This window comes from Benincasa hispida, chromosome 10, assembly GCF_009727055.1.
Source record: "Benincasa hispida cultivar B227 chromosome 10, ASM972705v1, whole genome shotgun sequence".
NCBI classification, from domain to species: Eukaryota; Viridiplantae; Streptophyta; class Magnoliopsida; order Cucurbitales; family Cucurbitaceae; genus Benincasa; species Benincasa hispida.
The window spans coordinates 49,290,296-49,309,053 of NC_052358.1; positions in this window are offsets into that span (position 1 = coordinate 49,290,296).

An 18,758-nucleotide genomic window follows, 5' to 3' on the forward strand; every position below is an offset into this window, starting at 1 on the left:
AATTTTATAGAAATGTTGATGAACATATTGATAAAATGTTGATGTTGGTGGATATTTCTAGAAAATTATAAAAACAAAAAAAACAAAAAAATAAATTTAAATAAGTAAATAAACATTTTATTATTTTTAAACAAGTTAACATGTCTGTTATCTATATTATATTTACACTAATGATATTTTATTACTTATATATTTCGTGAATTTTTCTATGACATAATGGAAATATTGATTCACTCCTCATGTCGATATCGAACACATTAAAACATTGAAATATTGACATGTCGACGGAATTTTAATACTATGATTATAAGTTTATCACACGTGTTAGATTTCTTCAAATGTTAGTTTTACAAAATGAACAATAAGAATTTATGTACGATGATTTTTAAAGAAAATCTTAACTGGGAGTCTAGATCGATTCAGCTATAGCAATTTAAAGTTAAATGGATAAAACTATTTGTCTCATATAATGATTTTTCAAACAAAATATAGTCGAGGGCATAAATTGATAGATTCATATTTTTAATTAATACAACTTTCAAAGTTTAAGAGTATAATTTGATATTTTCTTAAAAAACAACATAATATCACCAATAGGAATATAATATAATAATATGTATTTTAATGTATTTAAAAAGAGAAAAAATTTTATTCATTAATTTAACATAAATTTTTTTTCCAAAAATATTCATTAACATTACATTAATATTTGAGAAATTGCATTATATGGCAAATACATTTTAAAAAACCAAAGTCATGATTTCAACTTTTTTGTAATTGTAGGTGTGGCAATCACATAGCAATTACATAGAAATCAGATAACAATCACATAATAATCACATAGAAATCAGATCGCAATCAAATTTTCAGGCAGAAGTTTTTTGACATGTTTGCAAAAAAGCAAAACCTAAGGGCACGCGCCCAATTTTCAATTTTTTAAAATTAAAGTTGCAATTACCCCTTAATATTTTCCAAGTTTTTTTGTATGAAGATCCAAATTTGGTTGCGCTAATGCCGAATAACTCAAATTGTGAAACTATAGAAAACTAACATTTTGCTTACGTCACAATTATTAACCAACATTAAATTCTCCATATAATCCATTCGTGTTCACGAGTTTGCATCAATCAAGATTTTTATAAAATTGCAAATTCAGCATATTGTTACAATTTTGTGATCTTATGACATTTCTTTAACGTAAAATGATGTTCGGTTGGTGTCTTATCAATTTCTAATGGGTGAGACCTGCAATCACGAATGAACAATTCAATATTGGTCAATGCTTTGTAATAAAGAAAAAAAATAATTTACATTATTTTTAAAATCCGAGTCGTTTGACTCACTACAATATATTCATAAACCTTTTGATACTTATATATTCAACATTTTAAACATTGAGAGTGGACTACAATGGAAAGGTTTAAAAGATAGAATGAGAATTACCTACAAATTAGGAGGATTTTGTACGGATGACCTCCTTTCAATAGCGCTTTTAATTTTTAACCAACCTCCCGCAAAAATATTTTTATAACCTTTCGCTGACGTCATACGACCTTTTCCACATTGAAGATGACATCACATTCGGGTTGATATGTCCAACCCGATGGTGAACCGTTCCTAGCTTGATGACACTTCCACTCACGAACTTCACATTTTAATGGATGTTGCAACCAACTATCACTCGTGATAAGGATGATTATGCGAGCCCAATGTATTTAATAAGCCTTGACCCGATTTTCTAATGCAACCCGATGATCAAATTTTTTCCCCGTTAGGGCGATGAAACCTGCGAAGTCCTGACCCGATTTCAAAAAGATATCACAACATGGAATTAAGATACATTCAAATAAATATTGGTAACACTTCACATTCCAATCGCGATAGGGATGCCAATCTAGCCCGATCAAACCTGCAAATCCCTACCCGATTTTAAGCAGAAGCATGATCTTAAGAAATTTGGAAAATGTCGATTCAATATTTTTCGTAAATTTCGACCATTGTAGAGGCAGATATTTGTAAGAGGCTCTTCTTTTTCTACCAACGTCTTTCAAGTGTTAACCATCTCATGCATCCAAGCAGGTAGGTTGCATTCTTCTCCCATTCTTGAAAAAATTACCTTTAAATTAGGATGTACATCCATTTGTTTAAAGAAGTAGGGCACACGTAGATAGTCAATCTCATTTAGTAATCTATTAGTTGCTTATGTACAATCTATGTTTTTTGATGAAATGTAGGTAATACATGGCACCGATTTTGAAATATAGTCTAGAAGATGTTTTACCTGCAAAAATTACAAACCTATCTCATCTTAGGCAAGCGAATGAGGTTGTGAAGAAGAAGCTATCTTAACACAGTTGGACATGTTTAGGCGAATTATATTTGGTCGTTTCATAGATCTAGATTTTGTATTTAATAGTTTGTTGTGTATTACCTTCTTAGAAGAAAGGTTGTTGATGATTGGCGGATGTTATTAGTTTTCTTATAGGTGGCAAGGTTGTCACATTTTGTAAGAAAAACTTCTTACTAATTATGGGATTGTCACCATCTCCCGGATGCATTCAAATACATTTCATCGAATCCAAGCACCAGTGTTCTATGGGGAAAATGCTTTAAAAACATAGATACCATGTGTCCTATGGATATTGAAGCGAAATACTAGAAGTTAGACTTTGAAAACGATGAGGATGCTGTTAAGGTTACTCTTGTGTATTACTTTGAGATCCTGATGGTTGGGAAGGATCATGTGAACACGAAGTTGGATACTTATTTATTTACAGCAGTTGAAGACCTCAACCATTTCAATCAATTAAACTGGGGTGGGCTACTATTTGATAGAACCCTAAAAAGTCTACAAAGTGTGTTAATTGGAAAATTTGAATATTATAAGAAGATGTACGCCACGAAGAAGGGGTATAGAGTCAATTATAGTCTAATTGGTTTCACGCTTGCTTTCTTGGTACGCTGTCTACATATTTCAATTATTTGGTTTCTATTGTTATTGTATGTATAAGTGATTATGAATGTTGACACAAGTGCGGTTGTATGAGACCATCTCGATGTTGGCTGGACCGGCTGCTAAGTGGTTGAGCTTTGAGGTGATTCCTAAAATGCTTAGGTGGATGTCCACTCGGTTAGTCCCGATGAGGAAACTAATTAAAGAGGTATTCGAGTCACTTAAGGTAATGTTGAGTTTTGTGTGTTATATAGTTATTTGGTTTTGGGGCATCTATATTTAGACTTAGATGAACTAAATTTTGTTTGTCTCATTTGTTTTATTTTTCTTTGACTTTGTAGCTGAACGTTGTGATTGCATTATATCAGTCTGTGATAAGGCAATCCTAACCCTCAATCCAAAGACCCAAGCTATTATATAGCAAGAACCTTTGAATCTAAGAAATTAACACCTCCCTATACGATTTAGTTCAACCTTGAGAAAAGGCTAGAATTAGATTACCTCTTGATCGAAGATCTAGAAGAAAGATTGGGAAATCTTGTTCTAACTTGAGTCACTCTACAATCAACTTGATCAAGGTTAGATTGAATGTCTCACATGCATTCTATCACAAGAACTGCAAAATTCTAAAGAAAAAGTCTCAAATATGAGATCTCAAATTTCAAACATAAAAATCATAATCTGATTACAAATGGATGGGGAGAACGCTTTGTATAGCCTTGTAGAGATTCTAATATAATTAATGTAAAGTAGCAAAAGGCAACATAAAACATTAAAGATTCTCCATCTTCCAACCATTATTTTCCATCTACCATCTTTTAACCAATATCTTTAATGTAACATCATTAATGACAACCTCTATCTCTGACTAGTCATAGAAATAAAATTAAAGATGAGATTACAATAAAATATTTGTAGACTTAATACAAAAATTCTTCAAAGTGCTTGAACTCATGGAAACTTAATGTCTACTCCATGCTCCACTTCAACGAGCAAACATTAACCTCCAATACTCCAAATGGGCCGTCATCTATTGGATCAACATTTTCCACATAAAATGGAAGATGAACCAACCCTATCCAATCTTGTACATGAAGAATAAATAATTGTTGAATCTTTGCTGCCTTGGATCTTATAATTGGTCCAACCGGAACGTGCAAAATACCTTGATTCTTATCATCTTCCCCCTCTTTAAAAAGATTCGTCCTCGAATCAGGAAATTCATCACCTACATCAAAATGACTCAAGTTAGCAACACTGAATATAGAACTTACCGAAAATTATCCTAGAAGATCAATCTTGTATGCATTGTTGTTAATTCTTTCAAGAGCTTGAAAAGTACCATCCCCCATTGGATTTAACTTTGTCTTCCTTTGAGATGGAAATCGCTCCTTGCGAAAATGTACTCAATCCCAATCACCCGGTTTAAAAATGAGTTCCCTTCTTCCTTTGTTAATTTTTTAAGCAACTTTGGAGTTATTTTTTTCAATTCTCTCTTTCACTTCCTTGTGCAAGGTTTTGAACAATTCTGCCTTATTTATGGCTGAATGATTCACAAAATCATTAGAAGGAATAGGAAGCAAATCAAGAGGAGTAAGTGGATTGAATCCATAAACAAGTTCAAAATGAGAACAATGAGTTGTACTATGAATTTCTCTATTGTATGCAAATTCAACAAAAGGCAAAAAGCCTTCCGAAGACTTAATATTCTTTGAAATAATGGCCCTAAGCACCCAATATTCTATTCACTATCTCAGTTTATCCATCAAATTGAGGATGACAAGTAGTAGAAAACATCAACTTTGTTCCCAACTTACCCCACAACATTTACCAAAAGTGGCTTAAAAACTCAACATCCCTATCACTAACAATTATTCGAGGAATTCCATGTAACCTTACCACTTCTCTAAAGAACAAGTCAGCCCATGTACTTAGCATCATCAGTTTTGTTACATGCTATAAAATGTGTCATTTTATTAAATCTATCTACAACAACAAAAATGCTATCTTCACCCTTCTTAGTCCTAGGCAAACCAAGAACAAAATCCATATATATGTTAATCCAAGGTTCATTTGACACATGCAAAGGAGTATACAATCTATTTGGTTGTGATCTAGATTTAGCCTCTTGGCATTTAAAGCATTAAGTACAGACCTTATGCACATCATGCTCATTTTAGGCCAAAAGAAGTGCTTATGCAACATATCATAGGTTTTATGAATCCCAAAATGCCCCAGACACCCATGGGCTTTTTTCACAAGCAAGTCTCTTACTAAACATTTAGGAATACAAAGCTTACTTTTCTTAAACAAAAATTCATGAAAAACATAGTGATCATCTACAACTTTTCCATCAAGACAAGATGAATAAATTGTTCCAAAATCAATGTCATCTCTATATAACTCCTCAACATGCTCAAATCTAAGAATTTTTGCAATAAGAGAGGTAAAGAGATTGTACCTTCTTGACAAAGCATCAACCACCACATTTTCCTTACCTTGCTTATATTTGATAACATAGGGAAATGTTTCGATAAATTCGACCCACTTTGCATGCCTACGATTCTATTTGCTTTGACCCTTAAGATGCTTCAAGCTTTCATGATCAGTATGGATCATAAACTCTCTTGGCCATAAGTAATGTTGTCATACTTGCAAAGCACGAACTAAAGAAAACAATTCTTTATCATAGGTAGGATTGTTCAAAGCTGCCCATTTAGCTTTTCACTAAAATATATTAAGAGCTTCTCATCTTGTATCAAAACAGCACTTATGCCCAGACCACTTGCATCACACTCAATTTCAAAGGTCTTATCAAAGTTAGGCAAGACAAGTAATGGTGCAGTGGTTAACTTATCCTTATGTTCATTAGAAGTTTTTTCTTGAATTTCCCCACATTCAAAGACAACATGTTTTTTCACTAAATCATTCAATGGTACAACTATGGTATTCAAATCCTTTATGAATCTCCTATAGAAACTAGCTAGACCATGAAAACTTCTAAGCTCACTTGCATTTTTGGGTGTTGGCTTTTCGTTAATTGCCTTAACTTTCTCTTCATCTACTTCTACTCCATTTTTGTCAACTATGAAGCCAAGAAAATCAACCTTTTTCCATGCAAAAAATACACTTATCTAAATTAGCACAGAGCATCTCTTTTCTAAGTGTAATCAAGACAGTCTTGATATGCTTCTCATGTTCAAACAAAGTCTTTGAATAAATCAAAATATCATCAAAATAAACAACAAATTTTCCCAAAAATTCTCTTAGAATATGATTCATTAGACGCATAAATGTACTAGGAGCATTAGTTAAATCAAAAGGCATAACAAACCATTCATACAATCCAAATTTAGTTTTGAAAGCTCTTTTCCATTCATCTCCTTCATGCATTCTAATTTGATGATATCTAGATTTCAAATCAATCTTTGTGAACAAATATGAACCATGCAACTCATCAAGCATATCATCTACCCTAGGAATAGGATGACGATACTTTATAGTGATTTTGTTGATGGCTCTACAGTCCACACACATGCATCAAGTCCCATCCTTCTTTGGCACCAATAAGATCAGTACAAAACATGGACTCAAGCTTTCACCAACATAGCCTTTCCCCATGAGCTCTTCTACTTGCCTCTGAATTTCCTTTTCTCAGTCGGATTTGCTCTATAGGTTGGCCTATTTGGAATGATAGCCCCAGTAATTAAATCTATTTTATACTCAATACCTCAAATAGGTGGTAGTCTTTTAGGAGCTTCATCTTGAAACACGTCTTCAAATTCCTGCAAAAGAGATTGAAAAACACTAGGCAAAGACAACTTGTTAACATTAGAGGCCAAATATCCTTCCTTGTATATAAGTACAAAGATTGGTTTTTGGGAAAATTAAAGAAACTCGTTTTGAAGAGATCCTTGAGTGGAAGTGGATCGTCCAAATTCCATTAATTATTAAACAAAATTTATAGTAAACATACAATAGATATGCATTTACAATAAACCACAACATGCTTTTTACAAGAAATAAAGGGTTCAAGATACATTACCCTTGAAGAACCCTTCTTCACGTAAAACTTCCTTTAACAGTCACGAGCCTCGAATAGAAACAGGGACACTACCACAAATAGCCTTTGGTATTCTTGGGTCGAGAACCCAGAAGTGGTGTGCTTTGACTATTTTGGTTAGGAGGGAAAGTTTAAGGTGAAGGAGGAAGAAGATTGAAAGAAGACACATAACTTTTCTGCAACTCTCAATTGTTCAGCAATAGCAACGTTCTATCGTAGAGGAAGAAGAAGAAAACCACTTTTCTTTTATTCCTCTTGCCACAAAATCAATAACCATTCACTAAGATGATTGGAAAGAAAAGAGGGAAGTTATCATTCAAATAATAATAAAATAAAATAAATAAATATGATAAATAACTTATCATATTATATTTATATTAAATTATATGTTATATCAAATATAACATATAAACTATAGTTTTAATATTGTATCACATAAACTATAGTTTCTTTTATCTATTTTATGGCATTTAATATAAATCATATTTATATTCAATTTAACAACTATGAATCACATTCATAGAAAAAAAATATTTGAATCTCATTCGAATATTTCTTTCCTCCCATTAAACAATAATGTATCAAATACATTATGACAATTATATCATATATAATCGAAACAATTTAATTATATCATATATAATTAAATCCCTCTTATTAATTTGAACAATTCAAATTAACGCAAAAACTGATTATCAACTAAATCCTTTTGAGCTACCAAGGGGACCTTATAGACCTTTAGCTTGAAGCTCCAACGGTACATGAATAATTAATTAAACTCTTTAATTACATTATCCACCATCTGTTTGTTGGGATTGGTGTCCTAATTCTCCCGGAGTCTTGTAGTTTGTAAATATTGTACACATTGATATTAATAAAAGAAGAGTTATTTTATTTGCATTTACTCATATCTAATAAACAAAGACCCGTGGTTATTGTATGTAAACTTAAGCATGTATATGAGATATACAAGTGGATCATGCCTTAAGTAATAACCTAAAAGGTCTGTAGTATAAGGATAAAGGAGGGATACCTTATCCTGGTGACACTATGGATACGACTCGCTTTGTAGAGGTTTACAAGTGTTGTGAACTATTACAGATGGTCTGATCCTGACCATTCATGTGGAGACATGCGAGCGGGGGTGTTCTATACAAAGAGTTTATATAAGACCAGACCACGAGATGATTCGTCTCTTTATATAAGGCCATTGATACTTGAGACTTACATCTCACTATAACGACTATAGGTGACATGACCTTAATCATGAGTGTTTTGGAAACTTCTGCCTTTGAGGATGGTCATTATTAGTATAGGTGAGAGTGGTTAGATTTCCAACTCAACAAGCGTACCTTTTTGGGGATTTGTCTGATTGGGGAGCTGGGAACTCAGTTACACAAGACAGAATTCACTTCTTCCCCGAAGTAGGGGTAAGTAGATAGATTGCTCTCTTAAGGGCTGATTTCGGGTCTTGAACATATTGGCCACATCCTCTCTTTGGAAGAGAGGACCCAGTCATAGTAGGACTATGACTTATTACTCATTAGAGAAATTAGTGGTACTTAAGGAGTTAGATGTAACTATAGGGGTAAAACAGTAAATTAGCCCGACTGTACTTACGAGCGATCTATGAAGGGTTATCACATTGTTGATTGGTTGATATGGACACAGAAATATATCTGTAATGAAAAGAGTGTAGTTGTCAGTCTTTAGTGGAGTGCCCGACAGTTAACGGATGATGGATCTCGTGACTAAAGAGTTTAGTCAGCTATTCACGTACCCGTTGAGCTTCAAACTACAGGTTTATAAGGTCCCCTTGGTAGCTCAATGGATTCAAGTTGAGAATCAGTTCTTGGGGTTAGTTTGAAGTGTTCAAATTAACGAGAGAAGATTCAATTATATATGATATACTTGGTGTAATGTATGAGATACATCAAATGGAGGAATTAATGTAAATATGATTTACATTAAGTACCATAAAATAAAAAAAAAGAACTATGGTTTGTATGTTTCATGAAATGAAATATTAAAATTACAGGTTATAAATATAATATGATAAGTTGGGTGTCATATTTATTTATAATAAATTAATTATGTGATAATTAATTTCTTTTTCTCTAATAACCAATTAAGTGGGAGGTTATTGGTAGTTTATGGTAACCGTGAGATAAAAGGAAAATTGTTTTTCTAAATCTAATAAGTTGTCTTATTCGGAAAGAACTCATGGTGATAAGCTATCAAGTGAAATAGTTTCACTAAGTGATAGTTGACAGAGACTAAACGATCATGCAGCTTTGACTATACGATAGTCATTTAGTTGATCGTAGCTAAACGATCGAGTGGCATAGTTTATACGATAGGCTGCCGTTTGCTACACGATTGAACATATCGTCTATATGATAGACAACATCTTATCTCTCACTTGCTCGATCATCTACTCGATCGTAGTTCTCTAGTCTCTTCCTCAAGCCAAGATCATATAGAACCCACAACTCATTGATTCTCATGAAGGATCTCATACCGAGAGTTCCATGAGCGGGTTTATATTGCTCCGATTTCACAGTGACCGAAACACAAATGATATACATTCAATACAAACAGTTATGCATATAAACCTAATTATCGACATGCTCAGAATACAGTAATTAACAAAGAAAGGGTTCATACCAGATGAAGACACTCTTCGAATGTCTGAACCCTAATTAACGGAAACCCTCCAACGGATCTACCAACGTTCGTCGAGTATGTCGACTGCAACAGCACGATCAGAACGTACACGAACACTGCAGCGGGGACGACACCACCACAAGAGAAATCGGGTATCCTCGGAGTAAAAAACCCAAAGAGTGGGCTTTGGTGAGTTTGGTAGAGGACGGAGGAGAAAACGTCGTGTAGACGATAAGCAAGTGGGAGATGAACTCTGCTATCATATAGCGAAAATGCTTATCGTATAGAAGCTGTCTCTTATACACATCTAGATGTGTATAAGAGACAGATATAAGCAAGTGGGAGATGAAACTGTGCTATCATATAGCGAAAATGCTTATCGTATAGAAGAGCTACACGATCGTGTATGAAAGGCCTCTTATACACATCTAGATGTGTATAAGAGACAGATATCCTACAGTTAAATTCACATATCTACTATAGTATTTTCTCCTCTACTTGATATAAATCATATTTATATCAAATTTCCTCCAAATTAATGTATCTCATACATTTAGCCAATTATATCATATATAATTAACTAGTCCAATTATATCATATATAATTGAAGTTCCTCTTGTCAATTTGAATATTTTAAATTAACCCAAACACTGGTTCTCGACTTTATCCAAGCTACCCAGGTGACCTAATGGACATGTGACTTGAAGCTCCAATGGTACGTGAATAGCTAACTAAACTCTTTAGCCACGAGATCTACCATTCGTAACTGTCAGTGATTCCACTAAAGACCAACAGCTGAACTCTTCTTACCACAGATATATTTCTATGTCCATTGGATATAACTAATCATGAGTATGATAATCCTTCACAGATGCTCGTAAGTACAACTGGACCAATTTACCGTTTTGCCCCTATAGTTACATCTCACTCCTTAAGTACCACTAATTCCTCTAATGAACAATACAACATGGTCGAACTATGTGTGAACACCTCTCGAGCCAAGAGAAGGTGTGTGACACCACATCGTTCAAGCCTCAGAATCAGCCCTTAAGGGAGCCATATATCTACTTACCCCTACCTCGAGGAAGGAGTGAAATCCATCTTATGTAGCTGAGTTCCCAGCTCCCAAATCAGACGAATCCCCAAAATGATTGGTTTGAATCGGCGACCTGGCCACTCGCACCCATACAAATCAAATGACTGCCCCCAGTGGTAGGAGTTCCCAACTCACTCAGGATTGAGGTCATGTTACCTATGGTCATCCTAGTGAAGTGAAGTCTATGTCATGAACGGTGTTATATAACGAGACATTAACACTTCGTGGTCAGGTCTTATACAAACTCTTTTGTATAGGACGCCCCCGCTCGCATGTCCCTAACACGAATGATCAGGATCAGACCATCTGTGACAAGTCATAACACTTGTGACCATTCCACAAAGCGGGTCGCGTCCGTATTATCACCAGGATAAGGTTTCCCTCTTTTATCTATTTACTACAGACCATTTTAGTTATCACTCAAGACATGATCCACTTGTATGTCACCACATACATGCTTGAGTCACATATAGATAACCAGGGATTTTATGTTTATTGGTTTATGGTAAAGCAAATAAAACAAATAACCGAGCAAAAAAACAAAATGTGAAGTAAATATCATATATTAACAACACAGGTGTTCGTATATATTATTTACAAACTACATGACACGAGACTTTAGGGCATCAACCCCAATATCTCATAACGAGAATACCACGGTAACCATTGTGGTGGTCTCCTCACTCAATTCGTGGAGGCTATGTTCGTTGTGTTCGTGCTGTCCATGTTGTTCCAGTCGTTGCGTTCGTGTATTGCTGTGTTGAACACTTGGAGATTGATTGAGGGATTCATGAAGAATGTTTCTTCAAAGGTATGCATCCTCTATCTCTTGTATCATCTTAGCATGCTGTAATTTCTTGTTGTGCATTACCTATTAGTTTCTGTTCTTAGATTGTAATTGTTGTGTTCACTCAGATAGAATTTGGAACGATCCCTTCCACTACTCATGAAAATCCTCTTGTTTGATTTCCTTTACCATTAACTGTCGAGAAATCTACTAAAGATCGACAGCTACACTCTTTGTACTACAGATATATTTTTGTATCAATTTTATATAACCAATCAACAGTATGATGAACCTTCATAAATTACTCGTAAGTATAGCTAAGCCAAATTATTGCTTTTCCCCTGTAGTTGCGTCTAACTCCTTAAGTACCACTGATCTCTCTAATGAACAATAGATCATAGTCCTACTATGACTAAACATCTCTCGAGTCAAGAGAGGGTGTGGTGCCACTTTGTTCAAGACCCCGAATCAGCCTTTAAGGAAGCAATTTATCTACTTACCCCTACTTCGGGGAATGAGTGAATTCCATCTTGTGTAGTTGTGTTCTCAGCTCCCCAATCAGAGGAATCCTTAAAATGGTAGGCTTGTTGAGTTAGCGATCTGTCACTCTCACCCATACAAATCAAAGAACCTCCCTCATAGGCAGGAGTTCACAACTCACTTAGGATTCAGGTCATGTTACCTATGGTCATCCTGGTGAAATGAAAGTCTATATTATGAACAGTGTTATATAATGAGACTAGACATTTCGTGGACCGGTCTTATACAAACTTCTTTGTATAGAGTATCCCTGCTCGCATGTCTAATATATGAATAATCAGGATCAGATCATTTATAGCACTTTACAACAATTGTAACATCTACAAAGCAGGTCATACTCGTAGTGTCACCAGGATAAGGTACTCAACCTTATCCATCTACTACAGACCATTTGGGTTATCACTTAAACATGATCCACATGTATGTCTCCATATACATGGTTAAGTTACAAAGATAACTTTGGATGTTAGTTTATTGGTTTGTGGTTAATTCAACTAAAATATCACATATTTTATAGACAAAGTGAATAAAATATCATACATTTTATGAATCACATAAGAGTTTGTTCATACAATGTTTACAAACTATAGGACCTTACGAGATTTAGGGTATCAACCCCAACAATCTTCCACTTGACCTAAAGCTAGTGGGGTGTACAATATAAACAAAATATAAAGTACACAAACAATAAACTAGGGCATAAGACGCCCAGTATAATATCTACCACTTGCCCTAGTCTAGTTGTGGTCTATCCCATAGACACATACTCTGCAAGTGACCCACAAACATTGTAGCCGTGAGGGCCTTCATAAATGGATTAGCAACATTGTGTTCTGAAGCTATCTTCGTGACAGTCACGTCCCCTCGATGCATAATCTCTCAGATGAGATGATACTTTCGCTCTAAGTGCTTTCCGCACTTGTGACTCTTAGGCTCTCAGGAATTAACCACAGCACTACTATTATCATAATAAAGTATGATGGACTTTGACATGTTTGGAAAAACTTCCAAATCAGTCAAGAATTTCCTGAGCCAAATGGCTTCCTTAGCAGCTACATACTCAGCCTCCATGGTGGAGTCCGCGATGCACCCCTGCTTGGTTCTTCGCCATACTACTGCCCCTCCATTAAGAATGAACACTGATCTTGATGTGGATTTCCTAGAATAGTCTGAAAATCAGAGTCCGTGTATCCTGTAAGAATCAAATCCTTAGAAATATACATAAGCATGTAGTCTTCATTCTCCGTAGATACTTGAAGATGTTCTTAACGACTGTCTAGTGATCTAATCCTGGATTAGATTGATATCTACTAACTATGCCTATTGCATAGCAGATGTGAGGTGTAGTACATAACATTGCATACATCAAGTTGCCTACGGCAGATGCATAGGGGATCCGTCTCATATCCTAAACCTCTTAAGGTGCCAAAGGATACTGTTCCTTAGATAATGTAAGTCCGTGTCTGAAAGGCAATAAGCCCCTTTTAGAGTTCTGCATCGAATATTTGACAAGCATCTTGTTAATATACGACGCTTGAGATAGTGCTAGCATCTTGTTCTTACAATCTTGAAAGATTTGAATACTCAGAACAAACTGAGCCTCTCCCAAATCTTTCATTTGGAATTAGGCCGTTAGCCAGTTTTTACCTATAGTCAGTAAACTTACATCATTCCCAATTAGTAGGATATCATCTACATACAACACTAGAAAAATTACTGAACTGTTGATGATCTTCTTGTATACACAAGGCTCATCAACGTTTTGATCAAAGCCATAAGATTTGATCGCAGTATCAAACCTTATGTTTTAAGATCGAGATGCATGTTTCAGTCTGTAAATAGACCGATTAAGCTTGCAAACCTTTCACTCTTGACCTTGGATTATGAATCCCTCGAGCTACACCATATAAATGGTCTCCTCAAGATTGCCATTCAGAAAAGTAGTCTTGACATCCATTTGCCATATCTCATAGTCATAATATGAGGCAATGGATAGGAGGATCCGGATTGACTTCACCATGGCAACAGGTGAGAAAGTCTCCTCATAATTGACTCCCTTTACCTGGGTATAACTCTTTGCCACCAATCTAGCCTTAAAGATTTGCACCTTCCCATCAGCACCCTATTTTCTCTTGTAGATACATTTAAAACCTATAGGTTTAACCCCATCAGGTTGATCTACAAGATCCCATATGGAATTGAAGTACATAGACTCAATTTTGAGATCCATGGCTTTGATCCATTCATCTTTATCAACATCTTCCATTACCTTCTTGTAAGATAATGGATCCTCAACTTCACCATCAGCTACCATAGCTAGGATTTCAGTTAAACCCATATAGCGAATAAATGGGTTGGCAACCCTCCCACTATGTCAAGATTCCTTCAACACTTGAGGTGGATTTGACCTACTAGATGAACCTACTTCAACAACGCTTGTTGAGGTAGTAGGCTCTTCAACAACTCTTGTTGAAAATTCAGTAGTTTCTTTGGAAATCTCATTTAACACAATTTTGCTTCTGGGTTTGTGTTCCCTTATGTGGTATTCCTCAAGAAAAGTAGCATTTTTTGATACAAATATTTTGTTTTCTTTAGGATCAAAGAAATAACCACCTCTCGTTCCCTTGGGGTAGCCTACAAATAGGAATAACCTTGAACGTGGTTCCAATTTCTTAGGATTAGCCTCAAATACATGTGTTGGGCAACCCCAGATTCTGAAATGACGTAAACTAGCTTTACAACCATGTCATAACTCCAAAGGTGTTCTGGCAACACTCTTAAAGGGAACGCAGTTTAGGATGTACGCTGTAGTCTCTACTGCATAACCTCAAAATGAGTCAGGTAAGGAAGCGTAACTTATCATAGATCGAACCATGTCCAAAATGGTTTGATTTCTTCTTTCTGATACACCAGGTTGCTGAGGTATACCAAGTGCTGAGAGTTGGGATACCATTCCATATTCTATCATATAGTTCTGGAAAGTTAAATCCATAAACTCTCCACCTCGATCAGATCGAAATGTTTTGATCGTTCTATTTAATGCATTTTCAACTTCAGCCTTGAATTCTTTGAACTTTTCAAAAGATTCAGACTTATGTTGCATTAAATAAACGTACCCATATCTTGAATAATTGTCATTAAAAGTGATGAAATATTCATAACCTCCTCTAGCTCTTACAATCATCAGACCACAAAGGTCTGAATGCACTAGCTCTAGAGGTTCTTTGGCCCTATAATCTTTTCCAGTAAAAGACCTTTTAGTCATCTTGTCTTCAAGACATGACTCACACATAGGTAAAAAAAAATTCTTCTAACTCGCTTAAAAGTCCATTCTTCACCAACCTCTCAATCCTATTGAAATTAATGTGTCCTAATCTTATGTGCCAAAGTTGGACATTTTCCTTAGGAGAAATTTTAAGTCGTTTATTTTAAGTTACAACAGTTTTAAACATCTCTATGTTATGGAGGGCATTTGTTGCTAATGACTTTAGCACAAACAAATTATTTTCTAGTTTCGCATAACATATATCAACACCATTCTTTGTAAAAAAACACTTTATTAAAAGAAAACATTTTCCCCTGTCAACCCTCACTGGTTGTCTACACCTTGAAGCAGTAACTCCTGGGTTAGCAGCAGCCTTCCCCTTTCCACTCTTCTTCTTCATCCACTTTTTGGTGTCGGAGGAAGAAGGTACAAACTTAGTTCCTGAGGTCGAACCTTTATGGAACTTTTTGAAAGATGAAGCAACATTTGCTTCACCATTCTTCTCCTTGCTTTTCAACAAAAATTGGAAAGTCTACACCTCATTGAGCAAGGTAGTCAGGTTGTAGTCAATCCTGTTCAGAACATCATTGCTACGGAAGTGCAGGAATATTTCTGGTAAAGATTCCAAAATGATGCTGACCTGGCTAGCCTCATCGATGCTTGACCCGTTCATCTCCGCCATATTGAAATGGATCATCATGTTGAGAATGTGTTCTCAGACAGAAGCCCCCTCTTGCATATGGGCATTGAAGATGTATTTAAGAGCGTCGTGTCTGAGCTGTACAGACGGTTGTCCGAGTATTCCTCTTAGGGACTCCATGATCTCACGGGCGGTGTGAAGAAGCTCTTAACGAAGAGCATCCATGAGTGTGTTCGGATCTTTCTGATTTCATTGTGACCGAAATACAACACATATATTCTAACAGACAGTTATGCAAATTCACACTAATTAAAAGCATGCTTCGAACAATAAAAATACAAAGGAAAGAGTTCTCATACCAGTTGAAGACCCTCTGCAAACTTTGAACTCAGACGCAACGAAAAAACCTCTATACGAACTCTATCGCCCAACAAACCAGTCGACTGTAGCAGCACGATTGTCTACACGAATGGCAGCAACACGAAGAGTCACGAACAAGAAAGCAACGGAGACGACACCACCAAATGGAGCCCTTGGTATACTCTGAGTGAGATTCCAAAGTGTGGTCTTTAGTGAATTTGGTAGAGGTCGGAGAGAAGATAAATCATGTAGATGATAAGCAAGTGGGAGAGAAAGAGCTATCGTATAACTGTGTGTATGTCGTTTAGAAGAAGCTACACGATCGTGTAGGTTTTTTCTAAGTGATCGTTTAATAAAAGGCAGATGATCGTTTAGAAAATGCGGCACACTATACGATCGTTTAGGGACGGGCGTGTGATCGTTTAGATGCTAATGTGCGATTGTTTAGATGATGAACAACTATCGTATAGGCTCTCAAGTTAGGCAATCGTTACGTTTTCACACCGATTGCGAATTTTCAAACTTTTTCCAAAGTGAAACAAATTTTCATTTTATTCTTCAGTTACAATAACCAACTTCGGATTCTCCCACTAATGCACGTTCGATGAGAGGTTTTTGGCCAATTATCATATAATTAACCAATTTAATAATTAATGAATATAATCATATTATATTTTTACTATATAGTTTGATATCACATATCTACTATAGTAATTTCTCCTCCACTTGATATAAATCATATTTATATCTCATTTCCTTCAAAATAATGTATCTCATACATTTAGTCAATTATATCATATATAATTAACCAGTCCAATTATATCATATATAATCAAACTTCCTCTTGTCAATTTGAACATTTCAAACTGACCCAAACACTGATTCTCGACTTTATTCATGTTACTCAGGGGACCTAATGAACCTGTGGCTCAAAGCTCCAACAGTACGTGAATATCTGACTGAACTCTTTAGCCATGAGATCCACCATCCGTTAACTGCCAAACATTCTACTAAAGACCAACAGCTGAACTCTTCTTGCCACAGATATATTTATGTGTCCATCGGATATAACCAATCATGAGTATGATGACCCTTTACAGATGCTCGTAAGTACGGTTGGACTAATTACGATTTTTCCCTTGTAGTTACATCTCACTTCTTAAGTACCACTGATTCCTCTAATTAACAATACAACATAGTCCAACTATGTGTGAACACCTCTCAGGCCAAGAGAAGGTGTGTGGTGCCACATCGTTCAAGCCTTGGAATCAGCCCTTAAAGGAGCTATCTATCTACTTACCTCTGTCTCGGGGAAGAAGTGGATTCCATGTTGTGTAACTGAGTTCCCAACTCCCAAATCAGATGAGTCCCCAAAATGGTAGGTTTGAATCGCCGACCTTGCCTCTCCACCCATACAAATCAAATGATCGCCTTCAATGGAAGGAGTTCCCAACTCACTCAGGATTGAGGTCATATTATCTATGGTCATCCTAATGAAGTGAAGTCTCTGTCATGGATGGTGTTGTACAACAAGACGTTAACACTTCGTGGTCAGGTCTTATACAAAATCTTTGTATAAGATGCCCTCGCTCGCATGTCCCCTATATGAATGATCAGGATCAGATCATCTGTGACAAGTCATAACACTTGTGACCATTCCACAAAGCGGGCCGCATCCGTAGCATTACCAGGATAAGATTTCCCTCCTATATCCACATACTATAGACCTTTTTGGTTATCACTCAAGACATGATCCACTTGTATGTCACCACATACATGCTTAAGTTACATACATATAACTAGGGATTTTATGTTTATTGGTTTGTGGTAAAGCAAATAAAACATACAACTGAGCAAAAACAAGATGTTAAGTAAATATCATATATTATATAACACAAGCATTCGTACAAACTGTTTACAAACTATAGAACACGAGATTTTAGGTCATCAACCTCAACACGGTGAGCATGAGCTCATGCTTCTTGGCTAAGACTTTGTTAAGTTGCCAAAATATATGATCGGGCCTTCTCATTTGTCCTTGTCCAGTACTCTTATGCTTCCAAACATTTCGAGGAGCCATAGGAGGTGGAATAGGAGGACACTTCTCTATTAGGATGAAACGTAGGTCATCGATAATCAAAATTATGTTGATCGTGTTTTTCCAACTGCGTAATTTTTGCCTGTTAGTTTGTCGGTGGCAAGTAAATTAAGTGTAGCGGTAGCCATTTTAAATTGTTGAAAAAGAACAAATTTAATTTAGTCTACTTGCATTAAACCACATTTAGAAAAACAATCAAGTTTTAACAAAATAGTCTAGTGTACCCTAAGTGACATCTATTTTGTAATGATGCTTCAGTGAGGTAGGACAAAAGTCACCATAAGGTGAT